The following is a 10650-nucleotide window of genomic DNA, read 5'->3' as shown; positions in this document are numbered from 1 at the left end:
GGTTTAATCCACTCGATCGAGAGGTTTTCGACATCGTGGGCTTTAATCAGTCCGTGTTTTATTATTTCCGCATAAACACTTAGGGGTTTTGGCTATTTAACCTATGTTTTACTAGGTTATTAGTCATTCATTCTGACTATTCCTTTTACGATCTCTTTTACCATCATTCACATTAGAACTACTGCTACTTTCCTACGTTACTTTTTCTTCTACTGTTGCTTGCATTTTGAGATTATTTCACTCGGACTCGGTTGTTCTTTACGCCGGAATCGCTTAGATTGTAATCTCCTTTCTTCTCTTAATAATAATTAACCTTTTGTTGCATTATTTTCTTGTTATTGTTATCATTCTTTCTGCCCTAATTTCTATTATTGCATTTTATTGTTATTTCGTCATGTCTTCTCTTTGGAATCTTGTTTTTTGCTAGTTTCATTAATAATATGAGTAGCTAAACCCTTTCATGTTGGGATTAGGGGATCTGCGGTAGAATAATGACGACGTAGTGAATGAATTAGACGAATTGACATAAGAGACTCTGTCACTATAGCAATATAACTGTAATTCTCGACCTAGTTGAGTGCACGCTTCTATGTCACCCATTAATCTGGCTACAATTAATCCTGGATCGAAAGATTGGACTAAATAGGCCTGCTATAAACAGTAGACTACCCTAATGAGGACGAAAGTTAAGTTAGTGGTATTTTAGGGTGGGAAGTGGACCGAAAGGACCTTCTAATATCCGTCTCGCATTAGTTCGTCTGAGTTGTTTACTGCTAAGTTGTTGTACTACCGTAGTGAACCGAGTTCCCGACATGTCCCTCTCTTATTGATAGTTTTAAATCATTTTCCTGCTTATCTGCTCTCCTCTTTATTTCTCTTCCTTTTACTCCGTAGTTTAGAACCAAAAAATTAATCAACACCAATTGTTACCATAGGATTAGAAATAGATAGCTGTAGTTGCATTACCTCCCTGAGGATTCGATACTCGACTGCCTCTACTACATTTTTAGTTGAGACCGTTAGGTTTTATTTTTGACAGGTACGCGACAGACGTGTCAACAGCATAAGCTTGCTACACTTGACAACCTTGCTCATAGAGGTATCCATATGGTAAACTGGTGTATTCTCTGTAAAGGAGATCTTGAGACCCACGAACATCTTTTCTCCACCTGCTCCTTTACTCAAAAAATCTGGCATGGCATCTATACTTGGCTAGGCCTGACTGGCAGGTCAAATGTTCCCACTGCTGAGCTCTTTTGGTGTGCTACTAAACAACACTCTAGGCATTGAAAGAATGGTTGGATTCACAGTAGCATTGCAGCTACATGTTATCAGATTTGGCATGAAAGAAACGCTCGCATTTTCCAGGGAATGGAACATACTGAAGCTCAGATTCTGCATCTTATTCGTTTCAATGTCAGTGCTAGAATTTCTCATAGGTCCCTAGTGAAGTTTATGAATAGGCTATTCAAAGGCTAAGCTTACTCTGAGTTTAGTCTAACCTTTAGGGGATATTTGTTTGCCTAGAATGCTTGTCTATTTTGTTCCTTCCCCCTTGAGGATGAATAAAATGGACTATAATTTCTTGCAAAAAAAAAAAATTCGATAAATAATACTAAAATGTCAGTTTAGTCCAAGTTAATTATCCTAACATTCTTAGGACTCAAAAATTAGTCATCACTCAATTTTTGACAATAATTCAACTTGATTTAATTTTTATGCTCAGTTTTGACCTTAAAATCATAACTATTATGAAATAAATCCAAATTAAATTACAATAATTTTAAAATTTGAATTTTATATTTTTGAATATTCTGGAATAATTATATGACACTCATACTGTCAAAAATCATGTTTAAAATTCTCGATTTTATTTTGAGAAAATATAGTTGCGATTTATCGGTTTTATCACATAAAACATCAAAAGTATACCAAAATTAATCCAATCAGTTTAATAACTTTAGATATGATAAGTGGGATATTTATGCAACCTTAAATAATTTTCTCATGCCATGCAATTCGTTTTAGCTATTTATTCTAAAATAGTCTCTATTTATGCCATTTTTACTCTAAAAATTCATAAATCATGCTAAATGAATCACGTTTATTACAAATTTTACACACAGTGAGTAAAACATGCATGTGACAACATATTAAAATTTCATGGCCCGATTCGACGTTTAACTATATTTAACCATTTTACCTCCTTTTAATTCATCTTTATCTCGTAAAAATCATAAATCATGCAATATTAATCACATTAATAGGAAATTTTACATACAATAAGTAAAATATGCATGTCAGGTCATATAAAAATTTCAAGGTCAGAAACTTAGTTTAACTATTTTTAGCATTTTAATTTCCTTTTTAGTCATAAAAATGTAATAAAATCACTAAAAATCATTTAAATGAGCAATAAATTACCATAAAACATAAAAATGACCTAAAAATATTTTAGGACCAGAATATATAACATAAATCATGTTTTAATGAATTACTCTAATAAATCACAAATTCTTAATTTTAATTAAGTTACTAATAACTCAAAAAAACTATAAATCGATTATGCATGCAACATCCTATGCTCTGATACAAATTGTTAGGTTCATATACCTATTATTAGACTCTTCTAATAGTGAACAAATTAAAATTTTAATTTTTAGTTCTTTAGATCTAGTGCATGCATAATTAAATAAGAGATTAAATAAGAAAAATAATGTCCCTTACATTGTTATATGGCTCGAAAATAAGGGCACAAATAAGGTCACCTTCCTTATTTGTTCTTGAGCTTAAATATAATGGATGATCCTCCAAAATCCCAAAGTAGAGATCCTCCTTTGATTGCACCCAAGACAAATCCCTTAGACAAATCCCTTAAACTAATATACAATTCTACACTATAAAGGAATGAACATGTTTTTGGTTTTTCAAATTTTCAAATTTTTATGGTTTTTATTTTTGTGAATTAAAGGAACATGTTTTTGTATTTTTCAAAAATTTTCAATTTTTATAATTTTTGATTTAAAAGTCAAGTTAGAATTTTTCATCCCCACACTAGTATGGGCATTGTACTCAATGGCCAATACGATAGGAAATTATGCAAGCTAAATGAGAATGCATGATTTCTACACTATTATGCAAACTATATGACATATACAAGTGATGCATTCTAAACTACTCTATAAGATGCATGAATTTATTGGTTGGAGAGCTAATTTAGATTAACTCGCAATGCTTGTGCTTGAACTTCCCCAAACCAAGTAAGACACTATTTTTAGTGTAAAAATGGGGGAGTTCATGCACAAGTATGCAATGCATGAAACTAATTGTCATTTTGGATTTTCAAAAGTGGGAACAATATGAGACACCTCAATGGAACCGAGGTGGGGGTCCTCTAAGTGTTGCTAGGACTCAAAACCAAAGATCAAGATTAAATTAAAATGATATAAAGACAAAGCTAAAAGGAGGTGTAGGAAACTCACAATGGAATCCTCCATAAAGCTTGTCAATCCTCAATTGTCGCTCATTGTGACATCCTCATCACTATCATTGCTTTCATCATCAACTTCCTCGTCATCTTCATCATCTACCTCCATTGACCCGGAGGCTTGATGTGACCATTATTTGAGCATATTTAGTCGCCGAATTAGCCTCGATCCTATGCTTTTTAGTGCATATTTGGGTCATTTACTCTCTTTATTCCTTTGTTTTGCATATCCTTTGAGGTTTTGTTTCCTTGGTAGGAGAGGAGTGCAAACCTTGCATTTTCATGGCAAAATAGAGCTAAATTGATCGAATCTAATGACTAAGCATCAAAGAGAAAGACAAGACTAGAAGGCCTTTGTACATATTATAGTAGATGGGCAATGATGAAGAAATCCTTGGATCCCCGACAAAATCCCGGAGGATTATTGGAGAAAGAAAGAAGAAAAGAAGAAAAAGAAGGCTGGGACGAGATCCGCCCCTCCAACAAGGCAAGACGCCCGTCCAAGACTGCAATAATCCGAGCGTCTTTACCTTAGGGACGCTCGTCCAGAAGCCTCCCAGGACGCTCGTCCTAGCTACCCAGACGTCCGTCCAGCCACCTGAGAATCCACCCGTCCTGACCCTTGGACGCTCGGATTGTGTTATAGACCCACACGTCCTCTTCTTCCCTCCAAGAAAGATGCGCATATTTTTGAAAGACCGGTAAAAAGGAGACTCGCATCTCTTTAGAGAGGAGCGATTCCTCAAGGACTTAATCGTCATTTAATCCTTTAGTAAACCCTAATTTGTGTACCTAATCCCCACTATAAATACCCCATTAGTCTAATTAGGTTATCATGTTCTTCTTATCAATCTTTAGTGTAGTTTATATCATTCTAATCTCTCCTTAATCATGTAATCAACTTCTAATTCAATATTAATACAAATCTCATTTCCTTAATTTCTCTTTTGTTCATCTTTTATTTTGGGTAATTGAAGATTATTTGGGTTATTATTGGAAGATTGACAACCTTCCAATCAATCATCAAGTATTTCTATTATTCTTTGCTTTATTTTGGAATCATTATTAGGTATAACTCTCTTAATCCCTTTTTAATTTTTGTTAATCATCTTCATTTATTCATCATGTTTTGCTTTGTTAATATGATTGACAACCTTGATAACATGTTAAACTTGATAATGAGTGAGTAGATTTCTTAACTAGGGTTAATGGGTAATTAGGGGAAACCAACATGGGGGATGATTCATGCTTAATTTAATATGTTTTCATAATTTATTTGCTTGCTTGTTGTGATCTCAACTTATGCACATGTTATGTTTGATGAAATGCGAGCCTATGAATCCTTGCATTTTTTACCCATCACTTACCTTTTCAATGAGACTTGTAAGACATAAACCAACTCGAGTCTCATTAGACCATGCATATAGTTGAGTAGGGAGGATTAAGTCGGTGGATCTCGAAAGATATGAAAGATCTCCCTCCAAGCGCACTCGGAAACATAGTCTTGTAAGTTTGAATTTTTCTTAGGTCCGCCGACTTGTAGGTGTTGTACAATCTAATCGATTCAGCTCCGGGACCCAAACCTTCCTAGGATTGTAAGATATAAACCAACTCGATCCATCACAACAATAATTGCTTGCTTATAATTTGAGAATATGTTTGTGTGATCAGTTCCCAAGAATCCCCTATGACCCCATGACACCCTAGTGCCTTTAATCAATTGTTTACACCTCATTTTAGTCATCTTGCTTGTTTACTTTAATTGTTATTTAGTTTAGTGATCTTCTTACATCAACCCAAATTGTGACACCCCTAGACACCGCTACTTGCAATCGAAAATCCTACATCAATACCCCTCCCTTGGGATCCGACCTTTACTTGCCTCTTTACTAATAGTAGAGTTGTTTGTGAAGTTATAAATATTGTTTTTGTCTATGTGCTCCTAACGACAAGTAACCGAAATCTAAGTTCCAAGTGAGTCCGACCAAGGCTTCACCACTCTCATCATCACTTGAGCTTTGTTCTTCTTCCTCTTCTTCTTCTTGGCAAGAGTCACTACCTTCCCCGTTCTTAACAACAACAATCTCCTTCCCCCTAGCAACTCTACTATCCATGGTGGCATCTCTAGAAGCATTTGGGAAGAATACCTCCCTATCCGCCCAACTAGGCAAAGGACATGATGGATCAAGTAGTCCTTGCCTAGCTAAGTGTAGGAGGGGCAAATATTGAGCACGGTAAGCATTGACCCGATCTTCATGAGCTTCCTTATGCATATGTTGCATTAGTTGGGTCAAGTAGTCATTGCCTACCATCACATTTGAGCCACTTGGTTTGAATTCTTGGTAGGCAAATGGATATGGTGGAGTCACAATGGAGGAGGAGAAAGGCTTGGCATTTGATTCCCTATGTTGTTTCATAATCACTTCGGCTTCCTCGGATACGGGTAGAAGGTAGTTTGGACTACGAACGGCGATGCGGCATATTTTGTTAGGCGAGATGAAGGACCTAGCTTCCTTGATGATCCACTCAAATTTGTTGTCAAGATTATCATTCTTGACCCAATGGAACTTGTTGATCATAGTAGCCAAATCAATGAGGTTGCTCCCTTTAACCGGTTTGTATGTTTTATCTTTGTTGAAATCTCGGTTAAAATGCTTGGCTAAACTCGTCACTAAGTCTCCATTCACAATAAAAGCCGCTCCATCTTTTTCATGGTAAATTTCAAGCCACCGATCAAGTAAGAGTTGAAGGATGTTGTATTCTTTGGTGAACTTGCATTGACATTCATAGTAGACTCAAGGTAAACAAAGTCAAGCTCGGTAAAGTGGTTGGTGCCTTTTCTTGCATTCAATGTGTTGCCCACAAACTTGTGCCATACCCTTATACCCGGATGGTGGATACATAGAACATGGCACTCCCGGAAAGACTCAAATTTTCGCCAGGTAATCGCTTTCCAAAGGGGTGCGGCATTATATTGTGAACGCTTTTTCTCATAATGATAATGTTCTTCGAGACCAAACACTTTGCCAAACTCACTCAAAGACATTCGTCTATCCTTGTTCTCAAGGCGGAATTCAACAGTTTTCCGAGTCTCTACCTTAGTCACCTTCAAGGATCGGAGCTTACAAACTCCATGGTCAATGAAGGGTAGGTTAATTCCTCCATCTCAAAGAGGGTTAGCAATTTCATAGACTCGAAAAATTTCTTAGTTCTTTCAAGCACACCCAACTTTTCTAAGGCATCATGGCATATGAATTTGGTAGGCAAAATAGTCTTCCTAGTAAGGGATACAAATGCTTTCCTATGAGAATCGTTTATAAAAGTTACCTCCGGATATTCTTGCAATTGTTCTATGACCGGAGTAAGTGTAGCTTCCACCATAGGAGTAGTAATTTCTTGAATCTCCACCCTTGGTTGATGCACTACCATAGCCTTTGAGGCTAGAAGAGTTGGTTGCCTTTTAGATAAATTTCAGGTTTTGGGTGCCTTGTTTCCACCTTTTGTTCTTGCCATGTTGTTCTCCTTGTCAAAATTGTATCAACAAACCAATATTATGCTTGAATGCTCCTTGTTTCCTCAAGCTTCAATCAATTCCCAATCGATTTTAGGATTTTCAAAATTGTGCTCAAAACCTAGGAAATCGATTCAATTTGTGAGGATTTTGATGTTTGGATGGTCTTTTGTTGATAAAGAAGTAGTTTAATCTTGATTTGAGGAAGTTTTGTTTTGATTTTAGTGAATTTGGTTGAGGAATTTGTGTTTTGTTGATGAGGGGATTGAGGGTTTTGAGGGAGAAAGGGTGTGTGTTTGTATTTCTAAAAGATAGAAATGAATTAGGGAAGGAAGGAGGATCCCGTGTTTTCAATAAGTAGCAGCAGGGGACGAGCGGATTGGACTGGGGACGCTCGGATCATCAGTCAGTGTGCTCTGGAATTTCAAACCCGTGCTGGGACGCGCGGATCTTTGCCAAGACGAGCGGATTTTGCTGAGGACGCTCGTCTTCACCTGGGGATGCTCGGATTTAAAAACAGCGTGGAATGATAACTTTGAAGCATGCCAGGACGCACAGATTGCTCTCAAGACGAGCGGCTCAGGAACAAGGATGCTAGTCCTGTATGTGATATGCTCAGATTTTGCAACAGACCCATTTCTTTAATTCCAGCACTCCCAAGACCCGCGTCCTAGTGCCAGGACGCTCGGATCATAGCCAGCTCGAGCGGATTCCCTCCTGGGACGCTCGGATTCTCCTCTGCACCCACGAGTTCAGTTCCACCCGTGGGGGAATTCATTTCCCGTATCATTCTTTCTTCATTTCCTTTGTCCATTGTTGCGGGTGCACCGACGGCTCGGTTAGCCTAGGCAATTTCTATCCCCACACTAGATCAAACACTACACATCAAAACACATTAAAATACCTCCCTCACTTTCTCTCATAATGAAAATCTTGATCAAAGTATGAAATTGCAAATCAAAAAGTGACAAAAATGGAATAAATGAAATAAAATGCTAGTTAAAGGGTTAGAATATTTACAAATGGTGGTTTAGGGAGGACTTCACCAAACTCTCATTCTTTGATGAGACATCAAGGGGGCAAAGCCAAGGTGTTGTTGATGTTGCTCAACACCTTGTAGAAGTGATCGAAGGCTTGTTCATTTTCATTGTAAAGATCTTTCATAGATCATTGTAAATTGTGTTCTTCATGATGGTGACCCATGTCAAAGTGATGACAAGGATCAACAAAGCCTTGGTCTAAGGTAATAGCATTGTCGATGTAGGGATTGACTAATCCTTTAAATTTGTCATCCATAGACCATAAACTTCATCAACTTGCTCCCCAATGGTATCATGAGTTGACAAGAGCAACTCCTCTTTCTTGTTGTCATGGCCAATGAGGCCTTCTTCCTTTCTTGTCATGATTGGTGGTGAGCTATTCAAGCTCTCATTGTTGTTGAAATTTCCTTGCTCTCCAGATAGAGCATCTTGAAGATTATCCACTTTCTTCTTCCATATGGGTGGTGATTCTTTACCCATAGCTTGCTCTTTGCATTGAGATGCTAACTTCTTCCTATTACTTTCTCGGTTATAATGATCGATCTTGAAACATGGCTCCTGTAGTCGGGGAGCTCTCATTGTTTTTGTCAAGATTAAAAGTGATTGTTTCATCCCCCACTTCAAGTGTGAGCTCTCCATGTTTCACATCAATTACCGCTCCCGCGGTGTGCAAGAAAGGTCTTCCTAAAATGATAGGAATGTTGGAATCCTCCTCCATGTCTACAATAACAAAGTCTACCGGAATGAAGAATTTGCCAATTCTCATGGGTACATCTTCCGATACTCCTAAAGGTATCTTTGTTGATCGATCCGCCATTTGAAGTGTAATGTTGGTGCATTTGAGTTCTCCCATTCCTAGCCTCTTGCATACCGAGTATGGCATGACACTTACACTTGCTCCAAGGTCACATAATGCTTTGTTGATTGTAGTGTCGCCAATGGTGCATGTAATAGAGAAACTTCCCGGATCTTTGAGTTTTGGAGGGGAACTCCCTTGTAGAATAGTACTACTCACTTTGGTAAAGGCAATAGTCTCTAGCTTCCGGATGGATTTCTTCATGGTAAGAATGTCTTTCATGTATTTTGCATAAGCCGGAACATGATTTATCAATTCCTTGAATGGGATTGAGACTTCTAAGTTCTTCACAATCTCCATGAACTTTCCAAGTTGTTCATCAAACTTAGACCTAGCTTGATGACTTGGGAATGGAAGTCTAATCACAATAGGCTCTTTCTCTTTCGCCTTTTCTTTATTCTTCTTCTTTGAAACTTCTTGGGTGGTGGGTTCTTCTTCTTCCTTAGAGTTCTCCACAACTCTTTGCTTGTCACTAGCATCCACAACATCTCCATCAATTGGCTTCTTCAGCCCTTCATACCTTGTACCACTCCTCAAATGGATGGCACTAACCGACTTATGTCTTAGGGTATTACTTTGAGGTGGTAATTGCCCTTTTTGTCTTTGAGAGCTAGAAGATGCTAATTGAGACATTTGGGTTTCCAACATCTTGGTGTGGGCTAGTATGTTGTTGATGGTGATGTCTTTGGCTTGGCTATCTTTTTGCATTTGGGAGAAAAATTCTTGTTGGTTCTTTTGCATTTGGAGGACCGCTTTTTGAACATCAAAGCCTTCGTCATTGGTTTGATTGTATGAAGGTTGATTTTGATAACTTTGACTTTGGTTGTAAAAGGGTCTTTGAGCTTGATTTCTCATTGGAGGTGGGGTGTATGTTGGTTGAGGGTTTTGAACATTTTGACTCTTGTATGAAAGATTTGGGTGAAATTTGGTATTCTTATTATAGTAGTTGGAATAAGGGGGTACCATTCTTGTATGCTTGGAAAGCATTCACTTGTTCACGTGTTCCCCTACATTCACTTTGTTCATGTCCCAAAGTTCCAGAACTCTCACATACTCCACTTGGAATTGAGGATGATGCCACCATAGCATTAACATGTTGTTTGGGTGATTTGGAAGCTTCATCAAGCTTAGACATGGCCTTCTCAAACTTCAAATTGATGGTGTCAATATGAGCACTTAGTTGAGCACCCAATTGAGTGATAAAATCTACCTCATGCTTTCGTCCTCTAGTAGCCTTTAGAGGCCTACTATATTGTGAATTATGAACCGCCATCTCTTCGATTTTGGCCCATGTTTGATTGTAATCAACTTCGGTGAACATTCCATTGGATCCCATATTGAGAATGTTGCGGGAGTCTTCATATAGACCATTCCAAAATAGTTGCACAAGGAACCACTCGCTAAGTCCATGGTGTGGACAAGAACGACAAGTGTCCTTAAATCTCTCCCGTGCTTCATACAATGATTCCTCATCTCGTTGCTTGAACCCAGTGATTTGGGCTCTCAACATGTTAGTCTTCTCCGGAGGATAGAATTTCTTATAAAAAGCAAGTGCTAACTTCTTCCATGAATAAATACCAAGGGTAGCCTTGTCTAGGCTCTTCAACCATTGCTTTGCGGTACCAATCAAAGAAAAAGGAAATAATACCCATCGGATTTGGTCTTGAGTAACTCCGGTTTGAGAAATTACAGCACAATAGTCATAAAAAGTCTTCATATGTGAATGAGGGTCTTCACTAGGCATCCCTCCAAATTG

General features: G+C 37.8%; 1 non-coding gene across 1 annotated transcript; it reads left to right on the top strand.

Annotated features, from left to right (window-relative positions):
* The first annotated feature begins 10297 nt into the window (after positions 1-10297).
* LOC141620467 (small nucleolar RNA R71) lies at positions 10298-10404 on the top strand. Its single transcript, XR_012531972.1, has one exon. It is a non-coding gene; the product is annotated as a small nucleolar RNA R71 (small nucleolar RNA).
* The last annotated feature ends 246 nt before the right edge of the window (positions 10405-10650 follow it).

The sequence above is a fragment of the Silene latifolia genome, chromosome 1 (assembly GCF_048544455.1).
Source record: "Silene latifolia isolate original U9 population chromosome 1, ASM4854445v1, whole genome shotgun sequence".
NCBI lineage: Eukaryota > Viridiplantae > Streptophyta > Magnoliopsida > Caryophyllales > Caryophyllaceae > Silene > Silene latifolia.
This window is presented reverse-complemented; position numbering and strand designations above follow the sequence as displayed.